Raw genomic sequence first — 14,904 nt, 5'->3', positions numbered from 1 at the left:
GACATAGTGAGGGCATACTTGTAAAGTATCTATCACAGTACCTGCTTCATTTTAAGTGATCCATCAAACATAGCTATTGTTATTATAAGACTCAGATCCTCTTAATATCTCTCACTAACAGGAAGACACTACTGCAGGCATTTCCCAAGGGGAAACATACTTGCAGACTAGTAGATATTAAAGAGTTGACATGCTTTTGTAATGAAAGAATAACAGAGGTTTCGTGTCAATATTAGTGTGCTGATGCATTATACTCCGCAGGCAATAAAAGACTGTAAGTAACTTTCTTTTCAGACTTTAATACGTTTAAAATGAAAAGGGTCTGACAGCAAATTGTTTTTATGTTAACTAAATTAACCAAAAACAAAAGCAGCAAGAAGGAATAAAGGAAAAAGAAGTTTGTAAACCTTAGAATCTAGCCTTGACTCTGTTCTAATTCGCTGAATGACCTTGGACAGGCCCAAGTCTTTGTCTCTTTGCTTGCAAAATGAAAGTGTCCCTCTGTCCTTGCGAGAATTCAGCATTTTCTTGGAGGTCTTAGTCAATGCAATGAGATGAGGAAAAGAAGTTAAAGGTATAAGAATGTTAAACAATGGGTCAACATTGTGATTATTTTGCAGACAATATAATTATCTACATAAAAAATTCTAGAAGATGTGCAGACTATTAGAATTAATAAAAGAGTTCAAGAAGATTTTCATATGCAAGACACACTAAAAATTAGTAATGTTCTTTTACACCAGTAATGACCAATTCTTGGAATCAGAAAAGAAAAAATCTCTTTATCATAGCAAAACACTACAAGACTCCCAGGAATAAATTTAACAAAGGATGCACACAACTTTCATGAGGAAAATTATAAAATGTTATTAAAAGACATGAAATGAGATTGAGAAGATGTTGAGGTGAAACAGGTCCATGTTTGAGAAGACTCAATATTATAATGATAGTGATTCTTCCCAAAACTAATTTATAAATTTGACAGGGTTTCAATCAACACTCAAACCAAACTGTTTTTGAAATTTGATACACCGACTCTACAATTTATACAGAATTATAGTTTATAACAAAGGGTGATTTTTGGCCCCAGTGGACATTTGGCAATGTCTGAAGTCCAGGTGTAGAGACCAGAGATGCTATTCATCATCTAGAGCACACAGGACAGACCCTACCACAAAGAATAATCTAGACCCAAGTACCAATGGTACCAAAGTTGTGAGGCCCTAATATAAACAAGCAAAGGCTCTGGAATGGATAAAGACTAATTTGAAAAAGAACACAGAGGGAGACTTGCCTGCAGTTATCAGAACTTAATATAAAATGTTAGTAAATATTAATAAAACTATGTGGAAGCAGTACAGGGGTAGACACATTTGTAAATGCAGCAGAATCAAAAGCCAAACCCACACATAGATGGGATATGAAAGAGGGCAGCTGGACAGCCACCAGCTGTGTGGCCTTAGGCAAGGCACTTAACCTCTCTGTGCTTCCTTCATTCCCTAAGTGCAAAATGAAGATAAAAGTACTACCTCCCTCATAACTAGTGGGAAAATTTGATAGTTAACCCAGGCAATGTGTGAGAACACAACCAGAACCTGAGAAGGCTGGCTATTGTTGATATTGTTGCCTTCCTGGCTGGGCATCATGGCTCACACTTGTAATCCCAGCACTTTAGGAAGCCAAGGCGGGTGGATCGCTTTAGCTCAGGAGTTCAAGACCACCCTGGGCAACATAATGAGACCCTATCTCTACAAAAAATACAAAAAAATTAGCCAGGTACAGTGGCGCGCCCCTGTGGTCCCAGCTACTCAGGCGGCTGAGGTGGGAGGATTGCTCAAGCCTGGGAGGCAGAGGTTGCAATGAGCTGAGATCACATCACTGCACTCCAGCCTGGAAGACAAAGCGAGATCCCGTCTCAAAAAAAAAGTTGTCTTCCTAATGAATGTTACTTGTCCTACTCACCTAAAGGATTAATTGGACTGGGGGAAAAAAGGTAGTCAATTCTCAATTATCCATACTATTGGAAACAAGCAGTAACACAGAATATACATCCCACAACTAAGGGCAACCTAAAACTGCACTATCCAAGATAATAGCCACCAGCGACATGAACCTATTTCAGTGTTAAAGTTAAATAAAATTTAAAATTCAGTTCTTCAGTAGCAGTAGCCACATTTCACAACCCAATGTTACATGCAGCCACCACCACCATACTGAACAGAACAGAGGATAAATATGTGCATCATCAGAACAGTAAGCTCTGTTAGACAATGCTGATCTAAAAGCCATATGTGAAAAATGTACCTCCCTACTTCCATATGAAAAAAATATGCATTCTCTAAGAACAGGTAAGTAGGTTTCGGGGAGGTAGGTAGGTCACAGGTGAGGGGTCTTTCTTGGGTTACCATTACACACAGCAAATCACATATTCTACTTTGTAATCTACTTTGGCTTTTTCTTCATTTAAAAATATTTTATTTTACATTTTTAAAACTTACTTCAATGGAACAGCCCTTTAAGATGCAAATCTGGAAGTCAGGCACAGTGGCTCATGCCTGTAATCCCGGCACTTTAGGAGGCTGAGGTGGGAGGATTGCTTGAGCCCAGGAGTTAAAGACTTGTCTGGGCAACATGGTGAGACCTCATCTCTATAAAAAAATCAAAAAATTAGCCAGGGTTGATGATCCACACTTATAGTCCCAGCTATTCTGGAGGCTGAGGTGGGAGGATTGCTTGAGCCCAGAAGTTCAAGTAAGCCATAATCATACCACTGCACTCCAGACTCGGTGACGGAGCAAGACCCTGTATCAAAACAAAAAAGAAAAAATAAAAATAAAAACTCATTTCTGTGGGGAAAAAAATTCCGTTTAAGACATCTGGATAGCTCAGCATTACCAATTAAGATGCCACTATGGGTGGCACTGTGACTCATAAGAGAGGGCCATGGTGCTGGGCCATTTGCACATGAATATCCTGGTCTGAAGTCATTACAAATCCAGTATGTTTGCGACTCAGTAAGATGTCCTTACTTAGTTTTTCTATTACTGTTATCATGGTGGATCAAAACAGACAGATGCATTTACTGGTTCCCCTCTAACGATAATAAAAAGAAACAGTTTATAAAATCAGATTATATGAAAAATTGCCTAATGATAATAATTTATAAGCTCATTGTGGAATAATGATGTATTCAAGAGTTGTCGTTATATGATGAAAGAAAGGTAATATGAAAGATTTTCTCTGTGAAGAATGACTACAGATGAATTGCACCGAGATACAATTCTCTGATAAGGGACAATAAGAACCTCTAGAACACTTCATAATAGACTACTCAGGGTGAATTGAGGATTGCAATAAAAGCCCATAAATTAAAAAGTTTCCATATGATTTCTGATAAAAGACATGCCAAGGTGAAATAAAGAATCATTGGAATCAACTGATATCCTGCCTGTAGCCAGCAGGTCATGAAGGAAAAGTTTCTAGGAAACTATAAAAAATATAATTTCTTAAGCTCAGAATTTTCAAAACCTGGGTTTCAACTACATCTGCTTAGAATTGTTCTGCTAGGGAAAAGAAAATTTTAGAAAAGAAGAAGTAATGTTTCAATGCAATTCAAACTGCATCCATTCTCATGTCAAGACCTGGGGAAAATGTGGTAGATGGTGTCTACAGTATAAGCACATCTTGTTAATCTGTTGGATGACTTCAACAAGCTCACATTTTTTTAACAGATGAAGAACCAGGCCACAAATGAGAAAAACAAGCAACAGGGAAGCTAAGTAAAGTGTCCAAGGTCACATATGTACAAAGTAGTGAAGCCACAATTTCAACCCCAGCAGGCTGACAGCAGGATGAGAGCTTGTGATCACCACTCTATAGTTGCCTGAATGCAGCATATCTGTCCCAAGCCACACTACGCAGCAGCCAATAGAATGAGGTGAAGCCAGACATTCCTGGGTATAAAGTTCTTCAAGACATATCAAGCTAAAAGAAAAAGAAAGTGTGGGAGGGGAGATGGAGAAAGGAAGTTGCAAAATAATACATATGATCACAAGGATTAGACAAATCCTGAAAACAAGACGATGCCTTTTTTACATGCATGTTTGTGCATGTAAACACATAGAAAATATATGTACACCAAATATCTAGAATATACACCAGAACGGAACTGCAGGTACATTTGGGAAGGGCGGTGGGTTTGAAAGTGAAGAGGGAGAGGGGTTCAAATGGTATTTTCACTTTTTTCTCTGTGCACTTCTTTATTGTCTGATGTTTTCTATGATGATAATATATTCTTGAATTATTTAAAAATTAAATAAATAGCCTATGTGTGCATAAATATGTAGCACCTCCCCACACAGAAATATGACTAGACAAAATGACTACCTTAAAGTCATAAAATCTTTTAAAACATTACCAATTTGGATAAAAGAGACAAATGCCATTCTATTACTTGCTAGAACTTACAAGTCATTCAGTCAGGTTATTAGTGATTTTTTTTCCAAACAAACGTCCCACAAAAGGAAGGGTGTGGGAGTCCAGGAAAGCATGGACTAGAACAGACCCAAGCTTGTGTCAAGACAAGCATACCTCCACGTCCTTCTCTGCACAGTAAGGATCAATAATCACGCCCCTGCCCAGGAGGGCTTCTGGCATCTAGTCCTTAAAGGCATGGGATGGCAGCATCAGGATGATTCCTGGAGCAGTCTGGGTTGTGCTTGTGCATTTCACCAAGCTCTCTGCTCTCCCAAAGATCCTGTACACTATCTGATATAGTTTCAGAAAACCAGCCAGGTATAGTGGCTCATGCCTGTAATCCTAGCACTTTTTTTTTTTTTTTTTTTTTTTTACTTTGAGATGGAGTTTCACTCTTGTTGCCCAAGAGTGATGGAGTGCAATGGCGTGATCTCGGCCCACTGCAACCTCCACCTCCTGGGTTCAAGCGATTCTCCTGCCTCAGCCTCCCCAGTAGCTGGCTTACAGGCACCTGCCACCACACCTGGCTAATTTTTTGTATTTTTAGTAGAGACAGGGTTTCACCAAGTTAGCCAGGCTGGTATTAAACCCCTGATCTCAGGTGATCCACCTGCCTCGGCCTCCCAAAGTGCTGGGATTACAGGCATGAGCCACCTCGCCCGGCCCAATCCTAGCACTTTGAGGGTCCAAGGCAGGCAGATCACTTGAGCACGGGAGTTCAAGACCAGCTTGGGCAACAGGGCTAGACCTCATCTCTACTAAAAATACAAAAAATTAGCTGGGTGTGATGGTGTGCACCTGTAGTCTCAGCTACTTGGGAGGCTGAGTCGGGAGGATCACCCAAGCACAGTGAGCCAAGATCGCGCCACTGCATTCCAGACTGAGCTATGGGAGTGAAATCCTGTCTCAAAAAAAAGACAGAAGTCCATAAATCCGAGTTTCTTAACCTCAGCACCATTGACAGTTTGGGCCGGGTAACTCGTTGCTGTCGGTGCTGTCCTGTGCACCGTAGGATGCTGAGCAGTGTCCCCATCCTCTACCCACTGAATGCCAAAAGCACCTTTCTCAGTTTTGATGACCCAAGTCTCCAGACATTCCCAAATGTCTCCTGGGGGACAAAGTCACCCCTGTTTGAGAACCATTGCCCTAAGTTATTATACTAGCCAAAGCTGATATAAGCCCATCGTCACGGCACCTTCTGAATAGAAGACCCCTATTTTATATACTCCCACAAATAAATATAAAACTGCTTCCAAGTAGAAGTATGTGGAAAATAAAAATAAAATTTAAAAAATACAGTAGGGCAACTATAGTTAACAATAATATAATGAATATTTCAAAATAGCTAGAAGAGAGGTTTCCAATTGTTCTCACCACAAAGAAATTATAAATGCATGAAGTGACAGATATGTTAATTACCCTGATTTTATCATTACACAAGGTATGCACGTATTAAAACATCATATTATACCCATAAATATGTACAATTATTATGTGTTAATTTTAAAAATAAAAGAAAATAAAAAGTATTGGTGCAATTAGACATATCCACTGAAGTTCAATTTTAGGAGACATAAGCCATCACATCTTATTTTGTAGCAGAGAGTATTTAATTGGTGGGCTGAGTGCTTACAAAATCTCTGGAAGAGCGGAAGCAGCAGACTCTAGGATAGACTTCCATTTACTCTCAACAATACCATGGGCCTGTTCCTCAAGGACAACCACCAACCATGGGACCATCAGAGAGACAGAATCGAGAGGCTCTGGGAACACACCACCTTCTCTTTGATCCAAAGATCAGTAAGGAAACCATTATCATCTCAACTATTGGTCTAAACCACAGCACACCAGATAGATACACAAGGACAAAATAATGAGTGACCTTCCCTCCGTTGATCTCTTGACACTACAAAACTTGACTGCTGGAAAGGAACCACAGAACAACCCCACATCTCCAGGTCTGCTTGCCAGAAATGCACAGGAATGCAGAAAGCACAAAGTGGAAAAATCAGAAGGCAGGCTCCACTCCACCTGTGCTACAAAGACACTTCCCAATGATGTCCAGAAGCCCAGCCCCACGGGAGTCTGGAAAATGTGATTTTCTGCTGAAAAACCTCTTGAGGAGCACTGGGCAGGCCTGTCCACCAACGCCCCCTCCGCATGTGGCAGGGGGACTTGCGCTCACCAGGATGCCAGGGCAAGGCTTTCTGAGAAAAGCGTGCTTAGATGAGATCTGATGGCTGAGGAGAAGTTATCTAGGCAGATCCTAGAAGTCTTCTAGAAAAGGCAATAATGGTAAGATACTAAAGAGACATGGCCCAGTGCAAACTGATGAGGAACACAGTGTTTATGGCAGGTGCAGGGAGAGTAGGCACGGTTTAGACGGTGCATGAGGAAGGGAACCTGGTATGGCCTGTGTAGCAGTCCCTGCAGGTGCCCTGCCCAAGCCCCTCAGTGCTACCCTTGCACACCAAAGGCTGCTTCCTGTGTACTCTGGAATGCACTGACCACAAGCTCGCAGGGTGAGCCAGGAGTCCTGGCGATCCCATGCTTCTGGATGCAGCCCTCACCCAGCCACAGACAGGGATTGGCAGCACCAGGACCTCAGCTTCCTGGCCTCTTCTTTGCGAGCTCGCCACCATCTCCCAGAGTTTCCTAGAGGAGCCGTCCTCCAGTTGCCAGTGTAACTGGCTTCCCTTCCCTGTCGCACTGCCCCATCCCCTGAGGATGTTTATCCAGATGGTCACTCGAATCTTTGTCTCAGGGTCTGCTTCTGGGGAAATCCAAACTAAAATATCCTGAAACAGAAGTTGTTTTCTTAGTCCTACCTACTCAAGGGTTATAAGTCAATGTGAGGCAGATGTAGGGAAGCGTCTGAGGGAGTCCAGCCATGACTGGCTTTTGTAGTCAAGACTCTGGTGCTGTCCATAAGACTCCAAGAATAATACCCAACACAGCTGACCGCAGAGGTGCCTGATTTTGCAGGTCTGGCTCTGGTGAGAACTGCAGAGAGACAATGCTGCATTTTTTCAGACCTACACTTGGACAAAACATTTGCTAACTTAGCAGGGGGCCTCAGACTTTGAGCAAGTCATGGGACTTTTGGAAGAGCCTTCAGAGCTTGGAAGTGTCCTCAGCCCACCTCCCAACTACTGCATGCATCCAATTAACCTGCTCTGACTTGGACATTTCCAATATTCTACACAAATATTAAACATTCCTCTTTAAGTGCATAAAGAGTTCACCTACTCACAAGTGTCATCAGTAAATTCTGGTGGCTCAGTTTAGGTAACTGGCAGAGCGGCTCTGAGGAAGTGCACAGCCATTTTTATAGTGCTGCTTACAATGTAAATCCCATTCCCTCTGCAATAGGGAAAAGAACACTTGACTGAGTCTGTAAAGCAATAGCCACTTGGTCTACATGACTTCAGTCTGTAGTGCTATAAAGGAAAACTCCAAACTTTCTACTCCAAAACAGCCTTCTAATAAAAACTGCCCCAACATAATAATTGGAAAGCAAGAGTTAATTCATATATGTGAGATTCTAGAAAAGGCAAAACAATAGTCCCAGAAAACGGGTCAGTGTTTACCAGGTGCTGGAGTTGCAAGGATGGGTTGAATACACTGCAGCATGGAGAGCTTTTGGAGTAATGGAAATGTCCTACATCTTGATTGCGAGGATGGTTACATGACTGTGTACATTTGCCAAATTAATCAAGCTATCCAACAGAAGTCTACAGATTCTACTGTATGTAAATTATACCTCAATAAAACTAATTGAAATACTTTTATAATTTATGAGAAACCATTCGGTAATTGTCCCAATGATATGTTTTTATCTGTTGATGTATGGTAATACATGTTACCTATTCAATAGATTATCTGTAGTTAATAATAATACTATAAATTTAAGATAAGCCATTTTTGTTAAGTGTATTCTTTATTCTCTGGAAATTTTAAAAACTACCTGATTGAAATTCTCCATCCTCTCAGAGAATGAAAGGAGACAATAAAGATCATAGTTTTGGAATCAAACAGATATGGGTTCAAATATTACCTCTGTTGTTTTTCTAGCTGTATGACTTCAGGAATTTTACTTAATCTTTGGTCAACCTCAGTGGCCACAGCTAGCTGCAAGGGAATCTGGAAAGTGTCCCATTTATTCTATGCAACCATCTCTCCGGCTATAAATTTCTACAGAAGATAAAGCCAGCAGATTTGGGTGAGGAAAGGGGGTGCAGCTAGCCATATCCATCACAGGGTGCATTTCCTTTAACACACATTGGCCTTTGGGAATAACCACACCAAAAGCAAATTCTGTTTCTGTTTTAAAAAAAATACCTATCCTTCTACCCCACCACTCACACCAAACACAAGAGCCCCATTGACCCATGAGCGTTGGAAAGCCTGATCCCTCTGTGCCCACACAGGGAACCTCTCTGAGGGAGGCTTTCTCCCAAGTCACCCATGTTAGAGTGGAATCCGCCTCCCGTGTTAGCAGCCAGCAGCCATGGTGCAGTTCCTACCCCAGAGACCACCATTTTGGACAATCTTTCCCTTTGTTCTATTTGATTTCTCTCCTCAACAAGATGCAACAAAGCCCATCTATGCTCAGCTCATTAGCAACCACCAATATGGTCACCCTTGTCAACCTAAGTCCTTTGGAAATACAGTGGGCACCTGTGCCACGTCTACTTGTGAAATCAGAAAATGAGGCAAACGAGAGGAAAAGATTCTTTCAACATGAAAGAACAACATGTTACATTTTCTATATTATCAACCCAGACAATGGCTTTAAAATCAGAACAGCATTGCCGGTGATTCCAGCCCCTTGCTATTTTGTGGGGCTCCCCAGGGAAGATGGAAGGACAGACAGTAGTAACATAAGAGGCAAAGCATTAAATATGAGGATCTCGCATCCTTTCGGTGCCAGCAATAGCCATGTTTGCTCACGGCTAACCAGTCAGGGAAGGAGGATGATTTATTATAAGCTGTTGCAGAATATATTATGCAGGGTAGAGGCATGGAAAGGTCTTTGATATGTATCTGAAAGAGCTTCAAACCCATAAAAGAGATAAATTTTGTATGAAGAGTGTCACTGAGAAGCCGGGAAGAATCTCCAACACATCTTCATATCACAGGGAATAATGAAGGGCTGCTCTAAGCACACAATCCGGGCATTAATTTCACTTAAAGAGGCCGTCATTAGCATATCGATGCACACAACTTCACACTATAAGCCGTCCGTGCAATCGGGAAACACAGCTAAAGACTTCATGGTCAAGGCCTTGATCCATGGTCAAGGCCCGGAATGTGTGTTTTATCGATTGTTTCGCCTTGAAATGCTAACCTGATCTCTGGTTCCTTTCTTCTAATCCTCCAAAACCACAATTTAAGAGCAGTAAACTGTCTTCCTTTTCTTTTCCCTTAACTCCAAGCTCCTGTGTAATTCCCAATTTCTGATCAAAGCCTCCTGGAATACAAGCTCCCCTGGCCCGTGGGCTTGTTCAAGGGCCTGTTCTCTGAGGGGGCTGCCAGCATGGCCCTAGCTCCCCACGGCCTGTCTCCTTCAATCTGGCCTCTCCCCTCTGTCCAGGCTTTAGAGAAAGCAGGTAAGAGCTCTCCTGAAGTGGCTCACAGCACCCTGGCACACAACCAGTTACTAGGCAGACAACATAATATTTGTCAAGAACGCCTCTTGTTCTTGAATTATGGTTTCCTGCTCCAAGCTGCTGCTGCTGTTTGAATTGGGCTGCACCTAATTATGGTTTTATTTGCTTTAATAAAGAGATATCCAAGTGTGCAGAGAGTTGCACACAAAACAATAATAACAATAATAATAGTAAAGTGTCTCTCTAAACATCTGCAATTAAGGCATTTGTTGTTAATTGCATTAATTAACCTCCCCCATGAAGCAGCTGGTGAGGTTTCCACAACAAGGAAAAGAGAAAGCCAATTCCCAGAAGTATTGGGTTGGCAGCTTCTCGAGAGCCCATCCCCTGGGTTACCGGCTCCCTGTGCTTTCGGATGGAGGTGCATTCCCACTGAGCTGCCCATCACCCTGGCACCAGGGACCAAAGCGCCCTTCAGCTGGAGCATCATGGTCAAGCTCTTGCAGGCCACTGAATCCTGATGGGATGGCCGGAGCTTACAGAGAGCCAGTCCTACTGAAATACCAATCATCACAACATTAATAATAATAAGAGTGACACTGATTCAGCCCAGTTCTCAAGTCTCCAAAGCAGGAGGACCCAATAAAGCAGCCCCTTCCACTATGGTCCAAGGGGTGGTGTCCTGCCCTTTGCAAGACAGAACAGGAAAATTTGGTGGAATCCTGATCCTAAACATGATTGCCCGTTCCGCGGTGGACTAATGTGATTTTATCGTTTTGCAGAGACACCCAAATATTATCCCATTCTCACAAGTCCTGGAGACCCCAGGGGCATGTGACTGTCCCATTCTGCAAACAAGAATAACAGCACGACCAGGAGGCATTCACCCTTAATAGCCACATGATTTTCAGGCTCCAGGCTCCAGGTCTCCTGCCCCTGCTCTGTAAGCCACAGAGTATATGACCACTGTCCAAATTTTTTTAAAAACTGAGGTGACATGAGTGAGCCTTTGTTTCCTGCCCAAGGAATTAGATGTCCCAGATTTATCAAAATATTTTTTAAAATCTGAGCCACAGCTATTACACTAATTCTCCAATTTTGGTACCTTGGCTAACATTAATTGCCTTCCATTAAAAAATTAGGAAAATGTAAAGAATGAAATTTCATGTATTCAGTCAGCAAACAGTTGTATGTCTAATATGTGTCAGGCATTTCACTAGATGTTGAAGATCAAACAAAGGCAGAGGGAAAAAATATAGTCATGAAGCTTCCATGAGGAAGAGGACATTAATCAAAGATGCTCACAGTGAAATATAAAAGTGTGGCCATGCTAAGTATCTGAAAGGAGAGGCATGTGGCATCATGGGACACATAACATGAAGGAGGCATTTGCAGGGCAAGTTGTGTATATGGGGAGGCCTGGGCAGGCAAGGAGAGGGGCAAGGGCTTCCTGAAGAGGGAAGAGCATGGGCAGAGGCCAGCAGTGGGAGGAACCAAGGCATGATGGGCTGGTGAGGTTAGAGAGCAGAAAGTGGTGGGGTCAGGGGGTAGGGAGAGGGGCCTGAAGAGGTGGGCAGGGGCCTGACCCAGAAGATCCTTGCAATCCCTGCAAAGACAGAAGACACTGGAAATCCACTGGGGGGTGTAGGCAGGGGAGCACCAGGACCAGGCTAGTGTTTTGAGAACAGAACTCTGGCTACTGGGTGGAGAATGCATGCTGGGAGGGCGTCAAGAGGGTGGGAGGCCCAGCTGGATATGAACCCTGACTATGGCAGTGGAGAGAAGCAGAAGGTAGCATTAAGACATAATTGTAAGAAGCAAAATCAATACAATTTGGCAATGGAGGAGGGACAAGCAATGCCCCCTGAGTTAATGGTAACGCCACTCCCTGTGCTGGGGGAATCCTAGAGGAGGATGCTGTGGTTTGAACATGGTTTGTTTCCACCAAATCTCCTGCTGAAGTCTGATTCCAGTGTGTCAATGCTGGGAAGTGGGGACTAGTGGGAGGTGTTTTGGTCATGGGGTAGATTTCCCATGAACAGAATAATGCCCTCCCATGGGAGTGAGTGAGTTCTCACTCTATTAGTTCCAGCAAGAGCTGCTTGCTAAAAAGAGCCTGGCACCTCCCGACTCTGTCTTGCTTCCTCTCTCACCAGTGATCTCTGAGAGCCGGGGTTCCCCTTTCACCATGAGTGGAAGCATCCTGAGGCCCTCACCAGATGCAGAGGCCCAACCGTGAACTTTCCAACCATCAGAATTATGAGCCAACAAACCTTTTCTTCTTTATAAATTACCCAGCCTCAGATATTCCATTCTAGCAACACAAAATGGACTAAGACAGAGAACAAGTGTGAAGAGGAAAGACTGATTCAGGTTTTGGACATGTACATGTTAGGTGCTTCTGGACCATCTAAGAAGGGGCACTGAGCTGGAATACAGGCCTAGAGCTCCAGGAGAGATGCCAGGCAGCACGCAAATGTGAGGGTCATGTGTGTGGGGGCAGAAATTGAAACCACAGAAGAGGATGAGATCATGTCGGTGAAAATATGGAGTCAGGAAAAAAGTATGGAATTGCTGAGCCCTAAGCAATTCCAATACTTAATTTCAGAGGATAAAATGGTGAAGGAGACTTCAAATGAGAGAAAGAAAGTGGCCAGAGGGCTGGGGGGAAAGCCCAGGGAGAATGACACCCTGCAAGTCAGGCAAGGGAGTGTGTCCAGAGGAAAGGAGCTTGAGGTGCCACCGAGGGCTAAGGAGAGTGATGACTAGAAAATACCCCTTGATTTGGTGACACAGAAGGAATTGGTAACCTCAGTGAAGATGGCAGGATGGGTAGGGACGGGGCCAGATGGGTGCAGGGAGAGGCTGGAGAGAAGAAACGGGTGCAGTGCTTTCGAAAAGTCTGATTGGAAATGAGGAGGAGCAATTCGGGGCAGTAGCTGAATGGGCCTGAGGTGAGGGCAGATTTGGCTTGATTTTTTAATAGAAGAGATTAGCAGATGTATTAAAAGCTAATGGGGAAAACTTGCCCAATGCTACATATGAGAATTATGCATTTCACTGTAAATTTTTACTTAACAGAAAAAGCAACAAAAATGAATCTTGAAATCTGGTCAGTGGTATGCAGGCTGAAGTGTGTAGGAAGCAAGTATATAATGTCTGCAACCTGCTTTGAAATGCATTTTTTTAAAGTCTTGGTGGGCGGTTAGAAGAATGGACAGAAGACCAGATGTGTGATCCAGCACATACAGCAAATGCCAGTTGTGGCATCTGGGTGGTAAGTGCGTGATTTTCTCTGTACAATTCTTTCAACTTTTGCAACATTGGTGAAAAAGAAAATAAGAAGAGTCCAGTTGACAGAAAAAGACTATTCAAAAGTAAAAAGAAAACAGATGTGGTAAGTTTCCCAAGGAGCTGGGAGGAGATGGGGTTGATGAAGACATCTGGCTGAGATAGGAAGGTGAGGAACTTCACAGAAACAAGAGAAAAAGGAAAATGACAGCAACTCTCCCTACTCAGCCATGATTAATCAAGCAGTAATCCACAATGGCCCTCCCATGGCATCACTGAGAGGCTTTTTTTTTTTTTACATAGATAATGAATTTGCAACAATCCCCATGATTTAAGGTAAACCCTACAAGGTGATTCCAAACACACTACTAACCAGGCTAAAGTTCTTTTAACTTCCCGTCAGATGCTCTATCAGCCTGACGACTCCCACCACCCATGTCTTGAGAAAAGATAAGTGAAATGAGTTCCTGCCACATCCAAGCCACTGCAAGTTCTATCGTCTCTTGATCCTCAACAAGCACAAGCTTTGGGATCCACAGACTTCAGCTCGAGAGTCCCAGCTGGATCCTTCACTAGCTTAGGGATCTCCGTCTCCTCCCCTGTAAAATGGGGGCAAGAACCACTCCTGCCTCTCCCAATCACTGAAAGGGTTACACGAGTGAGGTCTTGCACACATAAAACCTCTAGGCCCACACTGGGTCTATAGTAACCAGAAAACACAGATTGTTATTTTCCAAAAATACAAAGCTTAAGTGCAATTCATGCACAAGGATGCACTGTTGTCACTCAGAAGACACTTTATAATGTCGAGAGAGCGGTGGTGCTCATCTTTTGAAATCTGTTTTGCTCTCTACTCACATTTCAAGCTGCATAAAAAGTGTCCTTTCTGGTATCCCTGGTGCCTTAGGTCATGTTGCTCGTCCACATAAAAGCCCATTCGAGAATCATTATCACCCAAGCAGCTTCCACATTGGCGGCTTATCACTTCTGAAGGGTCCCAAGGCGGCCATGGAGAAGTGCCCCAAAGCCTTGTTTGCTTCCTTGGGCCAAAGGTCCACCTGTGGTAATTAGCGAGATTGGTCCTGGACCAGACTCAGTTGGTGTAGCCACAAGACCAAATGATGCCCTTCAACATGCTGCATGGAAAAAGTCTCTCTCTGATTATCTGCTCCCAGATCTGAAAAGCTACCTTCTGTGAGCTCAGTGGAAAACTCCAATTCATTAACTGATTTCAACAGAAAAAGACAATCTCAAAAGGCTTGTTGACAACCACTGTAGCCATGGTGTAACCTTAACCTTATCTTTCATTATTCCACTTTTATTAGGAAAAGAAAAAAAGGCGTTTGTTTTCATGGACATAACCTCACAGAAAGCTTTCATACACAAGATGCACAAGATGAAAAAAATACACTTATTGGAGGAACGCTCGATATACTTGAAAGTGCTAGGAACATCTTCATTCTCTCTGTAGAAGTCACATTTCCTTTAGGATTGTGTAGCCTCAGATATAAAAATGTTGTTAATT

The 14,904-nt window shown here is 42.9% G+C and overlaps 1 long non-coding RNA gene across 3 annotated transcripts in view; it reads right to left on the bottom strand.

Annotated features, from left to right (window-relative positions):
* The window catches only part of LOC106634162 (uncharacterized), a 47,762-nt gene that overhangs the window by 24,058 nt on the left and 8,800 nt on the right, over positions 1-14,904 (bottom strand). The window lies entirely within an intron of this gene.

Source organism: Pan paniscus, chromosome 21, assembly GCF_029289425.2.
Source record: "Pan paniscus chromosome 21, NHGRI_mPanPan1-v2.0_pri, whole genome shotgun sequence".
Lineage (NCBI taxonomy): Eukaryota > Metazoa > Chordata > Mammalia > Primates > Hominidae > Pan > Pan paniscus.
The sequence above is the reverse complement of the archived record's forward strand: the minus strand, read 5'-3'. Positions and strand labels throughout refer to the sequence as shown.